Here is a 23,135-nt window from a genome sequence, read left to right on the forward strand (position 1 = left end):
TTGTTATTTTCACAGTGAGAAGCTTTGCCTTGTAAGTTATCTATTGAGGTCACTTCGCCACACCAGTTCATTGAGGTTGTACAAACAAAAGCAATGAGACTGCAGAATGAAGTGTTACAGTTACAGAGGAAGTGCGGAGCAGACAGACAATAGGTTCATGACAAGGTAGATGCTGAGGTCAAGAGTACATCTTATCGTACAAGAAGTCTGACAACAGTAGGATTGAAGCTGTCCTTGAGCCTGAGTGGGACGTGCTTTCAGGCTTTTCTATCTTCTGCCCGCTGGGAGTAGGGAGAAGAGAGAATGTTCAGGGTGGGTGGAGTCTTTGACTCTGCTGTCTGCTTTACCATGGCACTGAGAGGGGACGCTGGTTTCTATGATGTGAGCAGCTGTGACCACAACTCTCTGCAGTTTCTGGAGGTCTTAGGCAGAGCAGTGTCAGACAGTGATGTATGATTTTTATGATGCGTTGATAAAATCAATGCGGGTCAAAGGGGGCATGTCAAATGAAGTAGAGGCATTAGTGTGCCTTCTTGGCCGTGGCATCTACATGGCTGGACAAGGGCAGGCCGCTGGTGATGTTCACTCCCAGGAACTTCAGGCTCTCAACCATCTCCACCTCAACACCATTGATGCAGATGGAACATGTGCGTTGGCCTCCTCCCCTCTCTGAACTCCACAAACAGTTCTTTTGTTAGGCTGACATTCAGAGAAAGGCTCGGGTCTTCAGTCGCTTCAAAAATATTTCAACCTGTTTCTCCAAGTCAATAACTATAAGCTCAGAGGCCACTTTATTAGGCACACCTGCTCGTTAATGCAAATATCTAATCAACCAATCACGCAGCAGCAACTCAATGCATACAAGCATGCAGACATGGTCAAGAGGTTCAGTTGTTGTTCAGAACAAACACCAGAATGGGGAAGAAGTGGGATCTAAGCGACTTTGACTGTGGAACGATTGTTAGTGCCAGACAGGTTGGCTTGAGTATTTCAGAAACTACTGATCACCTGGAATTTTCACACACAACAATCTCTAGAGTTTACAGAGAATGGTGCGAACAACAAAGCATCAAACTTCAAAGTGGATGGGCTACAGCAGCAGCAGACTACGGACATACACTCAGTAGCCACTTTGTGAGGTACAGGATGTATCTAGAACAAGGGGCCACAGAGTGTAGTTCAGAATGAGTCACAGACCAGAGAGCAGATTTCACAGAGAACTGCTGTCTATACCTTCATTTTGACAGTATTATGAAACAGAAATCTCTGAACCTAGTTTAGTGTTGCTACCAAGAGAGAAACTTCTCCCATTTCTTAGTCCAACACACAGCAGTGGATATTAAACTGAAATATAATTGACTCAGTTGCTGTGTATCAAGTCATCATCAGTGAGCTTGGTTATGTGAGAGCTTTACTTTTAACAAATGCTGGCATTTTCAGTTCCAGCTCATCATAATTTATGTCCCTCGCATGCCTATTATTCTAAACTAAGAACAGTGTGTCCCGTGTGTGCATGGGCTACATGGGGACACCGTAATCAACAGACTGGGGGTGAAGTTTGTTTTGGTCCCGATAAAAGACAAATAATATTCATAATCAATAGCAGCAGGGAAAATGACATCTCATGTTATGGAAAACCACATTAAAAGCACCTGGTTCAAAGCTAAGGAGATGAAAACATCTCTCTCGTCCTCCTCGCTCTCTCCCTCCCTCTTAATCTCTGTCTTTCTCTGTCTCACAGACACGACTTCCCTCGCGATCTGTTTCTCCTACACTGTCTTTCTGCATCTCAGGTTTTCTCTTTCACTCTCAGTCGCCCTCTAGCAGTGATCACTCCCATCTATCTTTCTGCCTTTCACTCACTTTCTCTCTCACTGTCTCTCCCTCTCTCTCTCTCTCTCCTTCTCCCCCCCCACCTCTCTCTCTCCTTTCCCTCTTTCTATCACTCTCTCTCCATTTCACCTTTTCCCTGTCTCTTTCTCTCTCTCTCTCTTTCTGTCTGTCTCACCCTCTCTCTCTCTCCCTCGGTCTCCTCTCCCTTTCCCTCTCATTCTCTCTTTGTCTCTCCATTTCTGCCCTTCTCTGTCTCCTCTCTCTCTCTCTCTCCTCAATCTCTCTTCCTCTTTCCTTCTCTCACTCACTCTGTATCTATATCTCTCACCCTCTCTTTCCCTTTCTGCCTCTTCTCCCCTTCTCTCTCCCTCTCTGTGCCTCTACTCCTCTCTCTCCCTTTACCTCTCTTTTTCTTTCTTGCTCCTTTTCTCTTTCTCCCTCTCTCCCTCTCTCTCCTTTCTCTTTCTCTCTGTCCTCCTCTTTCTCCCTTTCCCTCTCTTCTCTATCTTTCTCCCTCTCTCTTTCTCTTCCCTTTCTGCTCTCTCCTCTCTCCCTTTATCTGTCTCCCTCCCGTTTCCTTTTCCTTCTCCTCTCTCTCTATCTCCATTTCTGTCCCTCCTCCCTTTACTTCCCTCTCTCTCTCCCTTGCCTTCTCTGCTTTTCTCTTTCTTCCTCTCCCCTATCTCTTTCTCCTTTTCTCTCTCCCTCTCTCTCAATCTGTCTTTCTCTCCCCCCCCCTTTCTTTCTCTCCCCTCTTTCTCCCTCTCTCCTTTTCCGACTCTCCTTCCCTCTCTTCCCCCCCCCCCCACCTTCTTTGGAGATACAAGGATGGCCAACAATTTGGGTGGAGACGTTGAATCAGGAGAGCGTTGGAGAGAAGGTGGGAGGGAGGATAAATACAAGGGACTGGCAGGCGATAGGTGGAACTCAATGAGGAGGGAGGTGATGGACAGACGAGGCAGGTGCTAGAGATGTGGTCGCAGAGGACAGGCATGGTAATATGGCAGTTAGCGCGATCACTTTACAGTGGCATCAGTCACCGACTGGATTTCGACTCCTGCTGCCGCCCGTGAGGAATTTGTTCATTTGCCCCGTGACTCCGAGTCCTCTGGTTTCCTCCCACATTCCAAGGATGTATGGGTTAGGGTTAGTGAGTTGTGGGCATGCTGTGTTGGCACCGGAAACGTGGTGACACTTGCGGGCTGCCCCCTGCATATCCTCACTGACTTGATTTGATGCAAACAATGCAGTGTAGGAATAGTTGGGGAGCGATTCCGGTGTAGGCTTCGCCCTCCTGCCATCTGGGAAAAGGCACCGAAGCATTCGGGCTCTCACGACCAGACTATGTAACAGTTTCTTCCCCCAAGCCATCAGACTCCTCAATACCCGAAGCCTGAACTGACACCAACTTACTGTCCTCTACTGTGCCTATTGTCTTGTTTATTATTTATTGTAATGCCTGCACTGTTTTGTGCACTTTATGCAGTCCTGGGTAGGTCTGTAGTCTAGTGTAGGTTTTGTGTTGTTTTACGTAGTTCAGTGTAGCTTTTAATATTGTTTCATGTAGCACCATGGTCCTGAAAAACATTGTCTCGTTTTTACTGTGTACTGTACCAGCAGTTATGGTTGAAATGACAATAAAAAGTGACTTGACTTGACTTGAACATAGATGACGAGAGCCGGAGGGGGAAACTATTGAGGGTGAGGACCAGTTCTTCCTTCTCTAGCATCTTTCACCACTCAACCTCCCTGCCCCACCTTGTACTTCTTCCTCCCCTCCCCCCACCTTCGTATGCTGACTTCTCCTCCTCCTTTCCAGTCCTGATAAATGGTCTCAGCCTGAAACATCGACTGTTTGTTCATTTCTTTAGATTCAGCCTGCCCTGCTGAGCTCCTCCAGCATTTCGTGTGTGTTGCTTTGTATTTCGAGCCTCTGCAGACTTTCTCCTGTTAGTGTAATCTCTGCCTTGTGTAATTAACCATGTGCCCAGCAGAGGGGAGCCTCTTCCTAGATGCAACGTTGCTCTTCATTGACTAAGCTCCTGATGAGGAAACGGGCGCACCTGCCCCCGGGAGAGGGGCTCCCAATCTGGGGCCCACGGACCCCTCAGTTAACAGTAGGGGTCCGTGGCATCAAAAAGGCTGGGAAACCCTGCTCTGCAATAACACCATTAAAGGTGATTATTTCTCACTAGTTTCAAGTTCTTTTCAAACCTTGATTTTGCTTCTCCTCACAATTTTCCTTCCTCAATGTTGTTGTCATAGAGTCCTGAAGAGATACAGCTCATAAATAGGCCCTTTGGCCCACCAAATCTGTGCTATCAACCATCCACTTTCACTCATTTTACTTTTATATTCTCCACTTTCTCAGTTTGAGGTTCAGGTTAACATTGAGCTAAAATATTGATCTGATTATTTCTCTTCATGGATGCCGCCTGACCTGCTGAGAATTCATCGGGGGGGGGGGCGGCTAAGCAGGTGCCACACCTTGTCCAGGGGTGATCTGCAGGCTAGCGGAGGGAAGGAGTGCCTTACACCTCCTTTTGTAGAGACGTATCTCCACCCTGCCACCCTGCCCTGCTGAGTAATACTAGCATTTGCTGTTTTTATTTTGGATTTTCATCATCTGCAGTTTGTTGCCTCTCTCTCCAAAGGCTGGGGTCTACTCTCCACCCCTTGCCACTGGAAATATTCTCCTGGTTAATAACTTTCTCTCAAGACCCTAAGAACCTCGATTATGGCTGCTTCACTAAGCTACAAGACTACCTGTGACTTTATGAGAGACACAAGAGGCTGCAGATGCTGGAGCCTGGAGTAACACGCAAGCTGCTGGAGGAACTCAGTGGGTTGAACAGCATCTGTAGTATAGAATCATACAACAGGAAACAGGCCCTTTGGCCCCACTCATCCATACTGTCCACATTGCCCAGTGAGCTCATTCCATCTGCCCGTGTTTGACCCATTGCCCACTAAACCTCTCCTGTCCCTCTGCTTATCCAGATGGTCTTTAAATGTTCTTAATGCAACCACCTCAATCACTATTTCTGACAATTCTTTCCAAATAGGCACCAGGCTGTCTTGAGGTGCCCCTGACACTCAACAAAGATGAAAAATTAGCTTTCATTAGCTTCATCAGTCCTGATGAAGGGTCTCGGCCTGAAACGTCGACTGTTTATTAATTTCCATAGACGCTGCCTGATCTGCCGAGATCCTCCTGTATTTTGTGCGTGTTGTTCTGGATTTCCAGCATTTGCAGAATCTCTTGTGTTAAAGATTTGTTTTATTTGTTACAAGTGCATCGATACATACAGTGATCTGCCTCATTGGCGTCAATAGCCAACACAATCTGAGGATGTGCTGGGGGCAGCCCACAGGTGCCACCGTGCGTTTGGTGCCAACATGGAATGCCCACAACTCACTAACCCTAATTAACCTGTGTGGCTTTCGTCTGTGGGAGGAAGCTGGAGCATCAGGGGTTCCTGATCCTTTTGCCATGTGAGACGTGTATTGTGTTGGCCTTCATAAATCAAAGTACTGAGTACAGGAGATGGGATGTTATATTGAAGTTGTATAAGATATTGATGAGGCAATGGTCACATACCTACAGGAAAGGTTGAAAGAGTACTGAGAAAATTTACAAGGACGTTTCCAGGTCTGGAGTTATAAGAAAAGACTGAATAGGTGAGGACTTTATTCCTTGGAATGTAGAAGATTGGGAGGAGATTTGATACAGGTATACAGAATTATGAGGGGTATAGACAGGGTAAGTGCAAACAGTGGCTTTTTCCACTGAGATTGGGAGGGACTACAAACAGAGGTCATACTTAAGGGTGAAAGGTGAAACATTTATGGGGAGCATGGTGGGGGGGGGGGGGGGAAACTTCTTTATTCAGAGGGTCGAGAGGGTGGAACGAGCTTCCAGCACAAGAGGTGCATGCAAGATCAATTTCAACATTCAAGAGAAGTTTGGATAGGGAAATGGATGGTGGGGGTATGGAGGACCACAGTCTGGGTGGAGGTCAATGGCAGTGGACAGTTTAAATAGTTCAACATGAACTAGAAGGACCAAAGGGCCTGTTTCTGTGCTGTACTGTTCTATGACTGCTGAGTTCCTTCAGCAGGTGTGTAATCATACTGAACGCTGGTGTAGGTTGCTGCTTCTTTCACCATACGAGATGGGTGCTGTGCTGGTGTGAACCTCAGTGTCTGAGAGATGGTAAGATATTGACTTCCTGTTCCTGCAGCCACCACGAATGCAGCTCCCCAGGTCCTCGTCTCCTGCCTGCTGGCTTTCCTGCTCTGCCAGGCCAAGCCCTTCAAGCTGTCCGGCCTCCCGGAACTCACGGAGAATCCCGGATCAGTTCCGGCACGTCCTCCACTTTGTCAGTATTCCTGCCCTCACAGGTGTGGGGCCACACAATGGTGGTTCAGTGTTCCAACCTCAGTAAGGGAAATTGTAACCCATGCCGCTGAGTCGTAACCAACTAACCGAACCCCGAAAACGCACGCTTGTTCCTCAGCACAAGGAGGACAGCATGGCTCACTGTTCTGAAGTCTGAACAGAGGAATTACCATTCTATATAGAATTGACTAGCAGTTACAGATACTGGCCATTGAGTATACTTAATTTCAAATGGATCACATGGCCCAATTTAATATCAGAGAATGTATACATTATACAACCTGAAATCCTTACTCCTCACGGACACCCACCAAACAAGAAACCCCATAGAATAAATGATAGTAATATCAGAACCCCAAAGCCCCTCCGCCCTCCCCCCACACACAAACAGCAGCTGAAGTGTCGATTCCTTCTTTGCAAGATTATTCCCCATTCGTGATGCAGGTGATAAAAGTCAACGGAATCTACAAGCTAACAACCAATGATACTTTGAAGTTAGTGAAGTAAACTCCACTATTTTGCAACTTACTGTTGTATTCTTGTCTTGTCTTTGTCTGCCAAATGGATGCAGTCCTCCGCTGTGCTAAGGGAAGCTGTGCTCTTCATAGGTTTTCCTTTGCCTGGACAGTCTCTGCTCACCATCCTCACCTAGGTATTACCTTAACCCTTGTCTTAGTGCAACTTCCACAGCTGCTATTGGAAAAGTTGCTCTATTGCTGATTGAATAACCTCCTCCTGTCCTGTAAAAGCAGGGACAAACCAGGGCAGGACTTACAGTCAACGGTAGGAACTCTAGGGAGTGTTGTAGAACTTAGGGACTGAGGGGTATATGTACACCATTCCTAGAAAAGTGTCGATACAGGTAGAACACAGAACAAAATCAGAATTTGTCATGGGGGGGGGCGTTGGAAACAGACCCAAATGCAAGACACAGGCACTGAAGTACTGGGAACCGGACTGGACTAGAATAGGGACGGGACTGAACACAGACTAGGAGCCTGGGCTTGGACTCTGAGCCAGAGAGTGGACAAGGACCCAGAACCTGGATCTTGACTCGGACTCGGACTCCAGAACTAGGCGAGGACATGACGAGGCTAGAGTTCTTCGAGGCTAGGGTATGGACTCCGAGGCAGAGACTGGGCAAGGACCCAGAATCTGGGTCTTGACTTGGGCTTGGACTCCATACCTAGGTGAAGACATGACATGGCTACAGGACTGGACAAGTCTTGGATTCTTCGAGGCTTTCCTAGGCAGGACGAGGTACTCCTTCTTGGAACACAGGGCCAGGACCCCTTTCTAGGATGCCAGGCCAGGATGCAGGACCGGGATGACTGCCAAGGTAAACCACCAAGGAAACTGTCAGGGATTCAGATGGAGAGGGGAAGGGAACAGACCAGCCTCAGGGTAACAGCAAAGACAGCCTGACTTACCCAACAGAGGCAAGGACAGGAAGGGGCAGATCCAACCGCATGGTAACAGCAAGGACTGCCTGACTTACCCCACAGAAGTGAGGACAGGAAGGGAGCTCAATCCAGGGTGGCTCCAAGTCTTGGGGCGGCCAGCAACCTTGGCTGGCTACGGAAACAGCCGAATCCATGTCCAGCTCGGAGTGGCAGACGGCTACTCAGCCGGCCTGGAAACGGCCAAATCCATACTCCGATGACTGCTCCGACTAGAGACAACCAGGCCTAGAGATCATGAATGACTGCTCTAGCCTTCCACAGGCAGGTTACTCCAAGAGGATACCGACAAGACAAACCAACACCCACACTTGACCCCAGGGCCACTTAAATTCCCAGTCCCAAGACGAGAATCAGGTGCCTATGATTAAACCCAACTGAAACCAGGGACAGCCAGAAGACCCGGAGCCTGGAGTCCACGAACCAGACTGTAAACCGGAATGAGGATTTCACGGACCGGACCATGACAGAATTAGAATCAGAATTATTATCACTGACATACAGCATGTTGTGAAACTTGAACATCCCACCATAATCCCATTTGAAAACAAGGACAATAAATAGTGCTGGTCATTAGGAATGTTGGGGTGGGCTGTCAACCATGCACCCCCCCCCCCCCCGCCCAACAGGAGCACTACCGTATTGTGTGTGTGTGTGTGTGTGTGTGTGTGTGTGTGTGTGTGTGTGTGTGTGTGTGTGTGTGTGTGTGTGTGTGTGTGTGTGTGTATATATATATAAAAATAAGTAGTGCCAAAAGAGTAAAATTTATTATCAAAGTACATATGTGTTACCATATAGTGCCTTCTGGCATTTACAGGAAAAAAATAATATAATTTATGAAAAACTATCCATAAACAAAGACTGACAAACAACAAATGTGCAAAAGAAGTCAAATTGTGCAAATTTACAAAAACTAAATTAACAATAAAGGCGTGAGTTGTAAAGTGAAGAGTATAAAACTGTAAAGGCCCTTCACCCACAACGTTGTGCCAGCCTTTTAACCCACTGCAAGAACAAGCTAACACTTGATAGTCCAGATAGTCCTCTATTTTTTTTTCATCCAGGCCAGTTAGCCTGACTTTAGTGTTTGTTGGAGTCCATTATTAAGGATGAGTCTTCAGGGAACTTGGAGGCACATGCTAACATAGACCAAAGTCAGTATAGTTTCCTTAGGAGAAAATCTTGCCTGAAAAATCTGTTGGGATTCCTTGAGAAAATATCAGGTAGGATAGACAAAGGAGAGTCAGCGGATGTTGTCCACTTAGATTTTCAGAAGGCCTTTGATAAGGTGCCGCAAGTGAGGCTGCTTAACAAGATAAGAACCCATAGTATTACAGAAGATATACTAGCGAGGGTAGAAGATTGGCTGACTGGCAGGAAGCAAAGAGTAGGAATAAAGGGAACCTTTTCTGGTTGACTATCGGTGACTAATGGTGTGTCGCAGGGGTCAGTGTTGGGACTACTTTTCACGTTATAGGTGAATGATTTGGATGACAGAATTGTTGGCTTTGTGGCTATGTTTACAGATGATACAAGGGGGGGAGGGGCAGGTAGTGTTGAGGAAATGGAGAGGCTACAAAAGCACTTGGATATTTTGGGAGAATGGGCAAAGAAGTGGCAGATGGAATATAGTGCAGTGAAGTGCATGGTCCTGCACTTTGATAGAAGGAGTAAAAGTGTAGACTATTTTGTCAATGGAAAGAAAATTCAAAAATCAGAGGTGCAAAGGGACATAGGAGCCCAAGTCCTTGAGCAAGGTTCCTTAAAGGTTAATTTGTTGGTGGAGTTGGTGGAAGGCAAGTGAAATGTTACCATTCATTTCAAGAGAATTAGAATACAAGAGCAAGGATTTAATGTTGAGGTTCTGGTACTAGTGAGGCCTCACTTGGAGTATAGTGAGCAGTTTTAGACCATTATCTTTGAAAAAATGTGCTGAAACTGGAGCCGGTCCAGAGGAGGTTCATGAGATTGAAAGAGTTAACATATGAGGAGCTTTTGATGGTTCTCGGCATTTACTCGCTGGAGATTAGAAGAATGAGGGGGAATCTCATTGAAACCTATTGAATACTGAAAGGCCTATACAGAGTGGATATGGAGAGGGTGTTTCCTTGACTCTAGGTCGAGAGGGTACAGACTCAGAATAGAGGGACATCGATTTAGAACAGAGATGAGGAGGAATTTCTTCAGCCAGAGAGTGGTGAATCTGTGGAATTCATTGTCACGGACAGCTGTGGAGGCCAAGACATTGAGTATATTTAAAGCGGAGGTAGACAGCTTCTTGATTAGTCAGGGCCTCAAAGGTTAAAGGGACAAGGCAGGAGAATGGGGCTGAGAGAGATAGTAATCAACCGTGATGGAATGGTGGAGCAGACTCGATGGACCGTGTGGCCTACTTTCTGCTCCAGTGACTTATGCTGCCTGACCTGCTGAGTATTTCCGGCACTATCTGTTTTTAATTTTGGATTTCCAGCGTCCACAGCTTTTTATGATTTTCAGGATTAAGTTTCTTTGTGCAGGATGTAATGTGTGGTCTGGAATCGCAACAGCTCCCTGGTGGGACCACTGAGTATCTTGCGACCTTCTGACTCACTCTAGCATAGTCTGTGGCATTCATTGACAGCTATGGGCCCTTTCTGGAAGGAGAACTTCTGTGCACAGTGGACATAGAGGCATAGAAAAGTACAGCACAGAGACAGATCCTTCAAACCAGCTACTCCGTAACAGCAGCAATACAATGCAACACATGATCATATGAAAAAAATAAAATCAATCACAGTATATATGTGTACTTTATATTAGATAGTTAAATTAAATAGTGCAAAGACATAAATAATAAAATAAAAGTGAGAAATTGAATGGCAGAGGAGAAGAATCTGTTCCTGAATTGCTGAGTTTGTGCCTTCAGGCTTCTGTATCTCCCACCTGATGGTAACAGTGAGAAAAGGGCATGCCCTGGGTGCTGGAGGTCCTTCATAATGGATGCTGCCTTTCTGAAGCACTGCTCCTTGAAGGTGAATTGGATACTCTGGAGGTTAGTACCCAAGATGGAGCTGACTAATTTTACAACCCTCTGCAGCTTCTTTCAATCCTGTGCAGTAGCCCCTCCTTTACCAGATAGTGATGCAGTCTGTCAGAATGCTCTCCATGGTACATCTGTAGAAGTTTTTGAGTGACATACCAAATCTCCTCAAACTCCTAATGAAGTATAGTTGTTGTCTTGCCTTCTTTGCAACTGTATCGATCCGTTGGGACCAGGTTAGATCCTCAGAGATCTTTAACACCCAGGAATCTGAAGTTGCTCACTCTTTCTACATCTGATCCCTCTATGAGGATATGTATGTGTTCCTTCATCTTACCCTTCCTGATGTCCACAATCAGCTCTTTTATCTTACTGACATGGAGTGCAAGGTTGTTGCTGTGGCACCATTCAACTAGCTGGTCTATCTCACTCCTATACACCCTCTCGTCACCACCTGAGATTCTACCAACAACGGTTGTATCGTCAGCAAATTTACAGATGGAATTTGAGCTATGCCTAGCGACACAGTCATGGGTATTTAGAGAGTTGAGCAGTGGGCTAAGCACACACCCCTGAGGTGCGGCAGTGTTGATCGTCAGTGAGAGGATATCCACACAGATTCTGGTTTTCCAGTTAGGAAGTCAAGGGTCCAATTGCAGAGGGAGGTACAGAGGCCCAGGTTCTGTAGCTTATTGATCAGGGCTGTGGGAATGACGGTGTTAAATGCTGAGCTATAGTCAATGAACATTGTGTTGGCGCGTGGCCTAGTGGGCAAGGCATCAGACTAGTAACCTGAAGGTCACTGGTTCGAGCCTCAGCTGAGGCAGCGTGTTTGTGTCCTTGAGCAAGGCACTTAACAACACATTGCTCTGCGACGTCACCGGTGCCAAGCTGCTTGGGTCCTAGTGCCCTTCCCTCGGACAACATTGGTGGCGTGGAGAGGGGAAGGCCTGCAGCTTGGACAACTGCCGGTCTCCCATACAACCCTGCCCAGGCCTGCGCCCTGGAAACTCCAGGCACAGATCCATGGTCTCTCGAGACCGATGGATGCCACCACCACAGTCAATGAACAGCATCTTGACATAGGTGCTCGCTTGCAAAAAGTATTATTGAAACAATATGAGTTGTGAATGGAGCCCCAGAGTATCCATTTTACAAATATAAGACAAAAGTGACAAACAAATTGATGAAGGGGAGTGGTGGATGTGGTATATATGGATTCTAGTAAGGCATTCGACAAGGTTCCCCATGGTCAGCTCATTCAGAAAGCCAGGAGGCTTGAGATGGGATGCAGGGAAGCTTGGCTACATGGTTTAGAATTGGCTTGCCCATAGAAGGAAGAAGGTGTTAGTAGATGGAGTGTATTCTGCCTGGAGGTCTGTGACCAGTGGTGTTCTACAGGGATATGTCCTGGGATCCCTGCCCTTTGTGATATTTATAAATGATTTAGATGAGGAAGTGGAAGGTTAGGTTTATAAGTTTGCAGGTGAGATGAAGGTTGGTGGTGTTGTGGACAGTGTAGAAGGCTGCCATAGGTTATGATGGGACATTGATGGGATGCAAGAGCTGGGCTGAGCAGTAGCAGATGGAGTTCAATTCAGAAAGGTGTGAACTGATTCACTTTGAAAGTTGAACTTGAAAGCAGAGTACAGGATTAATGGCCGGGTTCTGAACAGTGCAAGGGATCCCAAGTCCATTGATCCTTCAAAGTTGGTGCACAAGTTGATAGGGTGGTTAGAAAGGTGCATAGCCTTCATTAATAGGAACATTGACTTGAAGAGCTGCAAAGTAATATTGCATCTCTATATTACTGGGACGGTGCCTGGGTTAGAGAGAAGTCTTATAAAGGTATGTTGTGTGAGCTAGGGCTTCTCTCTTTGGAACGAAGGAGGATGAGATGCGACTTGGTAGAGGTGTTTAAGATAATAAGGGGCACAGACAGAGTGAAGAGCCAGTGTCTGTTTTTTCCCAGTATGAGACAAACGAGACTCCTCCCACCTCATCCATCTGAACTCTATCAAGTACAGGTCCAGAGATATCAAGTGCTCCTCGTATGTTAAGCCTTTCATTCCCCAAGGACAGCGCCTAGGGACGAGCAAAGAAACTGCTAAGTTAATGGATTGCCGGCTTTAGGTCTCACCAAGGTCCCTGCAGACATCCTGCCTGATACCAGTCTGCTGGGTCTCCAGAATAACAAGATCAGAGAGCTGAAGGAAAGAGACTTACAAAACCTGGAGAACCTTCTGCTGAGAGAACTCTGTCAGGGAGGTGTGAAGTGAAGTAAATTCAGATTCAGATTTATTTATCACGTGTACACCAAAGCTTACAATGAAACGCGAGGGTGCGCCGGGGGCTGCCCTCAGGTGTCACCACACATTCCGGTGCCAACACGGCATGCCCACCATACTTGGCAGAACATCACAGACCGCAGTATGCAGCAAAACAGAAACATCAGAACAAGCCCCTTTCCTCCAAACACCCACACAGTCCGCTAACTCCAGAACAAGCTGTCTTCAGCATCCAGCCTCCTATAGAATTGTGGATTCCAGTTCACTCTTCCTTCCTTTCCCTTCTGCAATTAGTTTGTTAAAACTCACCAATGGCCTGCCCACGGATTTTCTCTGAGGCATTCTCCAAAGCCATTTTGTAAGGTATCCCGTAAAAGAAAGCCCCAGTCAATGCATTTTAATAAAGCATTTGGTACGGCAACTGCTCTGCCCAAGACTGTAAAAACCTGCCAGTCCATCTACACTTCCCGTTGCCTCAGAAAAGCTGCCAACACGATCAAGGGCCCCTCTGTCATTATGGAATAGGAGGCAGAGTTAGGAGTTAGAATACTGTCTGGGCTTTTACTGCTTCTTTGGTGATTGGTTTAATATTGTCACATACACAGAGTACACAGACCATGAAGATCTTTGTCCTGCATGCCATTCACACAGATCATTTCATCACATTAGTAAATTGACGCAGTATATTTCCCTCTCAATCCTACTCTCCTGCCTTTTCCCCATAACCTTTCACACCCTAATTAAACTTACCAATCTCCACCTTAAATAACCCAGTGAACTGGCCTCCATAGCCGCCTATGACAACAAATTCTACAGATTCTCTACTCTCTGGCTAAAGAAATTCCTCCTCATCTCCGTTCTAGATAGATGTCCAAGTATTGTGAGGCTGTGCTTTCTGGACCTAGACTCTTTCACCATAGGAAACATCTTCTACACATCCACTCAGTCTAGGCCTTTCAACATTTGACAGGTTTCAATCAGAACCCCCCCCCCCCAAAAAAACAACTAAATTCTTCTGAATTCCAGTGAGTAAAGGCCCAGAGCCATCAAATGCTCCTCATACATTAACCATTTCATTCCTGGAATCATTCTTGTGAACCTCCTCTGAACCCTCTCTATGTCAGCACAACTTTCTAAGATAAGGGGCCCAAAATTGCTCACAATACTCCAAGTGAGGCCTCGCCCGTGCTTTTAAAAGGCTGGATATTACATCCTTGCTCTTATATTAAATTATATTATATGTTAAAGTGCCGGGGTTGATTGTATTTAATGTATTTAAGTAAACTACTTAAGAACTTTTTAAAAAGCTATTATTAATGCTTTTTGAGAGAGTGATTTAGATGCATATCATATTTTTACTGAGTTAAGTATTGTATGTAATTAGTTTTGCTACAACAAGTGTATGGGACATTGGAAAAAATGTTGAATTTCCCCATGGGGATGAATAAAGTATCTATCTATCTATTCTAGTCCTCTTGAAATGAATGCTAACATTGCATTTGCCTTCCTCACCATCACCTCAATTTGCAAATTAACCTTTAAGGAATCCAGCACAAGGCCTTCCAGTCCCTTTGCACCTGGAAATTTTGAATTTTCTCCCCATTTAGAAAATAGTCTACTCTTTTATTCCTTCTACGATAGTGCTTCCCAACACAGTGTTCCATCTGCCACCTCTTCGCCATTCTCCTAATCTATGTCCTTCTGCCACCTCTCTGCTTCCTCAACACTACCTGTCTCTTCATCTGTCTTTGTATCATCTACAAACTTGGCCACAAAGCCATCAATTTCATCATCCAAATCATTGACATATAACATAAAAAGTAGTGGTCCCAACACAGATATCACTGTTTACAAACCCATGAATCCGTCCATTTCTTGCCTTTCTTTTTTTACGTGATTGGCTTTCCTTTTGCAAAGAAAATCTGCTGCTCCGAAGGAAAAAAATTGCTGCCCTGTTACTTTTCGACTGTTTCTTGCCACGATTTTTTTAAACCCAATCGCCTCGCTATGCTGGTAGAAAGCTGTCTTACGTTCGCTTAAAGCCTCCTCTCCACCACTGTTAAGCTTCGTACCTCCAAAACAGAAAACTAATTGGCAGCAGTCTGAAATGTGAGTCTAACTTTGCTTTTTTACCTTAAGCAAGGTGCACATCTATCATGTGGGGGTGTGATGACACATGCTATTTGCATACTTTTGCATATAACCCACATAAACAACAAAGAAAGCTTAATTGAAAAATGTATTTACAATATCACTGAAAATATTACTGAAATATTAAATACACAACAATAGAAGAGGGTTCAATTGCAACACTTAAGAGAAGTTTAGATAGAATGGGAGGGGTTTGGAGGGATACAGTCCGGCTGCAAGTAGATGGGACTAGGCAGAATACCAGGTTGCATGGACTAAATGGGCTGAAGGGCCTGTTTCTGTCATGTAGTGCCCTATGACTCTATGGCTCCTTGAGAGGGGGGCGGGTATGTGGAATGACCTTCCAAAGGAAGTGGCAGAGGCAGGTACAATTACAATGTTTAATGGGCATTTGGACAAGCTTATGGTTAGGAAAGACATAGAGGAGTAGGGGTCAAATGCAGGGGAATCCAACCTTTTTCATGCCATGGATCCCTACCATTAACCAAGAGGTCCCAGGTTGGGATCCCCTGGATAAATAGACATCTGTATCAGCATGGGTGAGGTGGGCCAAAGGACCTGTTACTGCGCTGTACAATTCTATGATTCTAGCAATAAAGGATTGACCATGGCCTTATTGAATGCAAAGCAGTCTTAAGCTGTTTCTGCATGTCTTAATAGACTTATAATCCTAGCTGGTTAAGGAAAGGTAAAGTGGGCCACAAGGGTATTACTAAAATTCTAAGTGGTTCTTGAAATCTTTTCAAAATGTTTAAAGAGAAAATTCGAATGAATAGGTTTTTCTGTCTAAACAAATCTCTCTAACCCCTGCAGAATTAAGCAGAAATCCATTGCTGCCAAAAAGGATTGCCAAAGGAGCCTTCAACGGGCTGAAATCTCTGTATTACCTTCGGATTACCGAGTCAGGGCTTGCTGAAATTCCAAAAGTGGACTCTGGTGATTGCCTAACACAGAAATTTGCCTAATCAGACCGGACTTGGAATATGGTGAGTAGTTTTGGGCCCCTTATCTAAGAAAGGATGTGTTAACACTGGGGAGGATTCAGAGGGGGTTCACAAAAATTATCCCAGGAATGAAAGGGTTAATATATAAGGCACATTTGACGGCTCTGGGACTGTACTCACGGGAATTTAGAAGAATGAGGGGAGACCTCAGTGAAACCTATTGAATATTGAAAAGCCTTGATAGAGTGAATCTGGAGAGGTTGTTTCCTACAGTGGGGGAGTCTCAGACCAGAGGGCAGAGACTCAGAATAGAGGGACATCACTTTAGAACAAAGAGGAGGAGGAATTTCTTCAGCCAGAGAATTGTGCAGGAACGGAGTACTGATTGTGTATGATCAGCCATGATCACAGTGAATGGTGGTGCTGGCTAGAAGGGCCGAATGGCCTACTCCTGCACCTACTGTCTATTGCCTATTGTGTGGTATTCATTGCCACAGGTGACTGTGGAGGCCAGGTCATTGGGCGTATTTAAGACAGAGGTTTATAGATTCTTGATTAGTAAGGGTGTCAAAAGTTATAGGGAGAAGGAAGGAGAATGGGGTTAAGAGGGATTAGAAATCAGCCATGAAGTAAGTGTGGAGCAGATGTGATGGGCTGAATGGCCTAATTCTGCTTCCATGTCTTATGGTCTTATTATTGTCTCATGTGCTGAGACAGAGGGTGGTGAGGTGAAGATATGTTTCTAACAAAGGAGGTGTAAGGCACTCCTTCCCTCCGCTAGCCTGCAGGTCACCCTTGGGCAAGGTGTAGCACCTGCTTAAACCCCGATCAGGGTCACGTGAAGCCATGGGAGCAGGTGGTGGATGGTCGTATGAGCAGCTGGTGCAGATCACAAGACCTGGTTATGTGACCACTAACACCAGGCAGACAATCTCTGGAGAGTATTGATAATGGCTGGGGACACCCATCTTGTAAAGACACTGCCCAGAAGAAGGCAATGGCAAACCACTTCTGTAGAAAAATTTGCCAAGAACAATCATGGTCACGGAAATACTTCACGGCACCTAAGAAACATGCTAAGACTGAGTGAAATTGTTTTTGCTTGTGTGCCATCAGACAGACCATTCCTCACAAAGGCACATCGAGGTAGCAACGAGAAAGGTAGAAGCTGAATATACCGTTACAGTTACAGGGAAGTCCACTGCAGCTAGACAGTAAGGTGCAAGAGTTCACCTTTAGCATACATTAGATTCTGATAACAGTGGGATAGAAGCTGTCTTAAGCCTGGTGGTAACTGCTTTCAAAGCTATTTATCTCCTCCCCTATGGGAGGGGTAGAAGTGAGAATGACCAGGGAGGGAGGGGTCCATGAGCATGTTGGCTGCATTCCCAATCAGTGGGAACTATAGAGTCAACAATAATTCCACACAGAGGTTAAACCACTGGATAGACCTGGAAACAGTTGGTCTATATCACATTACAACAGTTGTGTCGGGGGGTGGGGGGGGGGGGTTATCCTGGAGCACTGAAATCTAATCTGGAATATCTAAAAAACCTAATTCCGCACAATCACACAGAACCGCATTTGGTTCATGGAATGAAATTTGCCATCCTTAGTCACTCAGGCCAGTTTGATTTTAAACCTCTAACAAAGTGGTAAGCTCGGAATTTCCTGTGAAAACCACTTCTTAAGTCAAAGAATGATCAATAAACTAATCTGTCTCCAATCACTGAGTGGAATTAACTTTTCTATAGTTATAATCTTTTCATATAATCACTGTTCTCATTACTTAAACATTGATACGCTCTCAGTTATTTCAATGTTGTTTTCAAGACCTACCAAGTTCGATATCTGAGATACATCTTGACCGCAACAGAATTTTTAAAGTGGAAATGGATGACTTCAATAACCTCTGATTTTGATCAGGTACACCTTTCAAAATCATCTCTGAAATCTGACTGATCGAATGGAGTTGGTCAGGGATGGTGATGGTGGTAAGAGAAACAGTTCAAAGTTCAAAGTGCACTTATTGTCGAAGCAAGTATACATTATACAACCTCGAGATTCGTGTCCTTACAGGCAGCCACATTAAGATAAGAGAAGAGAGTCAATCACCCAATGCACAGAGTGAGGAAAAAAAATACAAATTGTGCAAACAGCAGAGGAATATTACAGGCCGATGAACAAACTGTCAGTGAGACCCAGCAAGTCAAACAATACTTGTGGAGGTGAAGGGGACGGTCGAGGTTTCAGGCCGAGACCTTGCATCAGACCATTTGGGGGCAAATCCTCCCCTAGCTGAGACAACTCTAACCTGCCCTCCCCTCTCCCTCTCCCCACGCAATTTATAAGAGTCTGTGAGGCAAACACAGAGTAGACAGTTGGTATCTGGTCCCCAGTGTTGAAATGTCTAATACCTGAGGGCGTACATTTCATTAAAAACAGGAAACAATACGAGAAGGGCATAATGCTAGGTGTAAGCATAATGATAAGGAGCAACAATACCTAATACTGTATAATCATAATTATACATTAGTGATATTAGACAGAGCAGCATGGTGACATAATGGTTACCACAACGCGTTACTGTACCAGTGACCTGGGTTCAATTCCTGCCGCTGTCTGTGAGGAGTCTGTACGTTCTCCCCATGACCGCGTGGGTTTACTCCAGGTGCTCCAGTTTCCTTTCACAGTCCAAAGACGAACCGGTTGGTAGATTGATTGATCATTGTAAGTTGTCCCGTGATTCGGCTAGGGTAAATCAAGGGGTTGGCGAGCAGTGGGGATTGAAGGGTCGGAAGGGACAATTCTGCGTATCTCAATAAATAAATAAACTATATAACATCTAATAATGCAAAGAAAGTTGTGTAGTGCAGCAGTTAGCGTAAAGCTATTACAGCACCAGCGATCTGGGTTCAATGCCCACCACTGTCTGTCAGGAGTTTGTACTCTCTGTGACCGCGTGGGTTTCCTCCTGGTGCTCTGGTCATCCCAGGTTCCAACGACGGACCGGTAAGTAGGTTAACTGGCCACTTGAGTGTTCAGAGCTCTTCACAGCTTCCATTAACTCTTCACAGCTTCCATTAACTCTTCACAGCACCAGCAACTCTTCACAGCTTCCATTAACTCTTCACAGCTTCCATTAACTCTTCACAGATTCCATTAACTCTTCACAGGTTACGTCTTTGCCAACAAGACTCTCAGCCACGCGCCGAACCTATGGGACCTCCACTTGGACAACAACAGGACGTTTGCCGTCCTGCCGGGTCTGGCCCAGCACAAGAACATCACAGTAAGGAGGCGAACTGCAGGAGTCAGCGTGTGAGGGGTGGGTCTGAGACCGACTGAGTGGGCAGGTGTGGGTGCTGTGGCTGATAGCGTGACACGGTAGTGTAACTCTTTGCAGCTTTAGAGAGCCAGCAAGCAGAGTATCGGGATTCAATTCCTGCCGCTGTCTGTCAGGAGTTTGTACGTTCTCACCATGACTGCATGGATTTCCTCCGGGTGCTCCGGTTTCCTCCCACAGCCCAAAGCCGTATGGGGTAGGGCTTGTAAGTTGTTGGCACTTCAATGTGTGGCATCACTTGCGGGCTGCCCCCAGCACATCTTCGGGGTGCATTGGTCGTTGACACAAATGACGCATTTCACTGTATGTTTTGACGTACATACTGCTGCCACTGTGGGTCAGTAGTGGAGTGAGAATGGTCAAGTGGACTGCTGAGTCCTGTATGGCGTCGAGCCTCCTGTGGGTAAGGTTGACTCTCGCAGACTGAGCACACGCCGATTTTTCTTCTCAATGGACCTGGTTGCCCAGGCCTCACTCGCTTCCCTCCCTCACCTACCCCTCCCAGACGCACGTCTTCAGTCGAGATGACCTACCACGAGGACGTTTAGCATGACCAGAGAGCCAAACTAGAAGGTTGGTAAACTACTTTTGTCTCATATTCCGATATTCAGTGGAACGCTTTCATTTGTGTGCCATCCAGACAGATCAAAGTCAAGGTCAAAGTCAAGTTCATCTGCACAAATCCATGCATACACAGGTGCAATGAAAAACACTTGTGGCAGCACCACAGGCACAGAGCGTCAGATAAGCCACATTCACAAGAAAGAAAGAAATGTAAAATTATTACAATTTTTACAAGAAAGAACCAAACGAAACAAATCTATCTTAAATGATGGAAGTGGTCTTCGTGATCTATACAGAGGTAGCGATTAGTGCTATGCCGATTGGTTCAAGAGCCCAATAGTTGAAGGGAAGTAGCTGTTCCTGAGCCCCGTGATGTGGGACTTCAGGCTTCTGCACCTTCTGCCCAGTGGGAGCATTGCTCAAAACATACATTTTGTGTGTGGCTCTGGATTTCCAGCACCTGCAGACTTTAAACACGAGGAAGTCTACAGATGCTGGAAACCCAGAGCAACGCACACAAAATGCTGGGGGGACTCAGCTGGGCAGGCCGCAGCTGCAGAAATGAATAAGCAGTCGACGTTTTGGGCCGAGGCCCTTCTTCAGGCCTGGAAAGGAAGGGGGAAGATGCCAGAGTGAAAAGGTGAGGAGAGGGGAAGGAAGATAGCTAGGAGGTGATAGTTGACGCCAGATGGGTGGGAAAGGTCAAGGGCTGGAGCCGAGGTATCTGATAGGAAAGGAGAGTGGACCATGGGAAAAAGGGAAGGAGGAGGGGCACCAGGGGGGCATGATAGGCAGGTGAGAAGACATAAAAGGCCAGAGTGGGGAGTAGAAGTAGAGGGGATGGGAAAGGGAAAAAAAATTACAGAAAGGAGAAATTTTTTCATGTTTATTATCAGCAGAACCTTTTGTGTTTATGCTTTTACTTTCTTTATCTTTCCAATTTCAGGCCGTCTACCTCAACGACAACCTGTTAGCTCACATAAGGAGCGGTGACTTCTGCCCACAGGGTGACGACCCAACAGCAGGAGCAGCCTGTACGGGAACCTTTTTCCAAACTGGGAGGTCGAGCCAGAAGTCTCCCGCTGTGCGTTAGACTGGATTTTCATCCAAATGGATCAGCCCAACTGAAACCACACAAGGTCGGTGTCCTGAGCCCAAACATCAAGCTGATTCATTCCATCTGTAGAGCTGGCCTCCACAAACGGACCACCAGTGTCCAAGTGTGCTTGCTGAGTGAATAGAAAAGATAAAAAACACATTCACGTTCACTCTGCCTCTAACTTCCCAGTGTTTTGCCATCACCTTTCCATTCCTGGTGTCCACACTGCAATGTGCAACGATCAAGCTTTCTATTGCAAACTGCAAAATAAAAATGCAACACGACAATCATATTTAACTTCTTTTTTGGTAGCAAGCTATTAGAATGTGCACAAAGTGCTGGAACATCTCAGCAGGTCAGGCAGCATCTGTAAAATTGAATAAACAGTCGACGTTTTGGGCCGAGGCCCTTCTTCAGGACTGGAAAGGAAGGGGGAAGATGCCGGAGTGAAAAGGTGGAAGGAGGGGAAAGAAGCTAACTGGAAGGTGAGCCAGGTGGGTGGGAAAATTCAAGGGCAGGAGATGAAAGAATCTGATAAGAGAGGAGAGTGGACAATAGGAGAAAGGGAAAGGGGAGAAGGGAAAGGGGAAAGGGAAAAGGGGAAAGGGAAAGAGGAGGGGACCCAGGGGGAAGTAACAGGCAGGTGAGAAGAAGTGAAAGGTCAGAGTGCAAAATCTTGGCACAAGAGGAGATCACGGACCGATGCATTGGAATGGGAATGGGATTGGAATTAAAATGTTTGGCCAACGGGAAGATGTGCTTGTGGTGAATGGTGCAGAGGTGCTCGATGAAGCAGTCCCCCAATTTACGACGGGTCTCACCAACGTAGAGGCCGCATCTGGAGGGCCAGGTGTCGAACTTAGACCAGTACAGCACAGAAACAGGCCCTTCAGCCCACAATGTTATGCCAAGCCAATTAAATTAGTAATCAAATGGCCAACTATAATAATCCCTTATGCCTATACATATCCAAAGACTCAAGGTACATTTTCATCGGAGTATGTACGCAGTATACAACCCTGAAATCCAACTTCTCCACAGACAGCCATGAAACAAAGAAAAACCATGGAACCCATTCAAAGAAAATGTCAAACGCCCAACACGCGAAAAAAAAACAAATTGTGCAAACGGCAAAAAACGAGCAAAAAATATCCACACACAGAATATAAAACATCAAACCACAGGCCAGGAATGTTCAGTATAGTGCAGTTCAGTTCAGCGCTGTGTTGTGCATTGACAGAATATAAAACATCAAACCACAGGCCAGGAATGTTCAGTTCAGTTCAGTTCAGTTCAGCGCTGTGTTGTGGACACACAGAATATAAAACATCAAGCCACAGGCCAGGAATGTTCAGTTCAGTTCAGTTCAGTTCAGCGCTGTGTTGTGGACACACAGAATATAAAACATCAAGCCACAGGCCAGGAATGTTCAGTATAGTGCAGTTCAGTTCAGCGCTGTGCTGTGCATTGACAGAATATAAAACATCAAGCCACAGGCCAGGAATGTTCAGTTCAGTTCAGTTCAGTTCAGCGCTGTGCTGTGCATTGACAGCAGGCTGCAGAGCCGGTCTGCCCCAATCAGAATCACACTAAATAGCAATAGGAAAAGGAGAACCAGAAACCAGAAGCACTTCATAACATGAACGACGGAGTGCAATCCACAAACCGGGTGGATTAAACCTTGCCCAAGACCCAGGCCTCTGGCACCATCCTCCGGCAGCAGCGAGAGAAAGGGAGAGAGAGAGATCAGTCATACCCAGGCAGCACTGTACACCCGCTCACATTCACGTCCCTATCTAAACATCCCGTATCCACCGCCTCCCCAGGCAGCACTGTACACCCGCTCACATTCACGTCCCTATCTAAACATCCCGTATCCACCACCTCCCCAGGCAGCACTGTACACCCACTCACATTCACGTCCCTATCTAAACATCCCGTATCCACCGCCTCCCCAGGCAGCACTGTACACCCGCTCACATTCACGTCCCTATCTAAACATCCCGTATCCACCGCCTCCCCAGGCAGG

The 23,135-nt window shown here is 46.0% G+C and overlaps 1 pseudogene; it reads left to right on the plus strand.

Moving 5' to 3' along the window:
* Nucleotides 1-499: 499 nt before the first annotated feature.
* LOC140717068 (biglycan-like) lies at nt 500-21,297 on the plus strand (annotated as a pseudogene).
* Nucleotides 21,298-23,135: the final 1,838 nt, after the last annotated feature.

The sequence above is a fragment of the Hemitrygon akajei genome, chromosome 27, assembly GCF_048418815.1.
Source record: "Hemitrygon akajei chromosome 27, sHemAka1.3, whole genome shotgun sequence".
NCBI lineage: Eukaryota > Metazoa > Chordata > Chondrichthyes > Myliobatiformes > Dasyatidae > Hemitrygon > Hemitrygon akajei.